The sequence below is a fragment of the Myotis davidii genome, unplaced genomic scaffold (assembly GCF_000327345.1).
Source record: "Myotis davidii unplaced genomic scaffold, ASM32734v1 scaffold424, whole genome shotgun sequence".
Taxonomy (NCBI): Eukaryota; Metazoa; Chordata; class Mammalia; order Chiroptera; family Vespertilionidae; genus Myotis; species Myotis davidii.
In genome coordinates this window covers 4,477,971-4,478,339 of record NW_006295827.1, presented here as the reverse complement: position 1 = coordinate 4,478,339, position 369 = coordinate 4,477,971, and the positions used below count along the sequence as shown (strand labels likewise).

General features: G+C 42.5%; 1 protein-coding gene across 11 annotated transcripts in view; it reads left to right on the top strand.

The window, feature by feature from the left end:
* Positions 1-369, top strand: part of GTF2I (general transcription factor IIi) — a 96,084-nt gene that overhangs the window by 66,118 nt on the left and 29,597 nt on the right. The window lies entirely within an intron of this gene.

Genomic DNA, 369 nt, shown 5'->3' with positions numbered 1-369 from the left:
TTTTACAGAGAGGAAGGGAGAGAGATAGAGAGTTAGAAACATCGATGAGAGAGAAACATCGATCAGCTGCCTCCTGCGCATCTCCCACTGGGGATGTGCCCACAACCCAGGTACATGCCCTTGGCCGGAATCGAACCTGGGACCTCTCAGTCCGCAGGCCGACGCTCTATCCAGTGAGCCAAACCGGTTTCGGCGGTTAGTCTTGATAAGCAAAAACTATTTTGTTTATTTAGAAGGGTAATTCTATAGAGTTTAGCAATGTTTTATTTCACAGCTCACTATTGATCAAATATTTTGTATATCATTGACCTAATCCTGTATTAGATTCTATCATTTCTGGAATTGTTGTTAATATAGACATGGTTATGC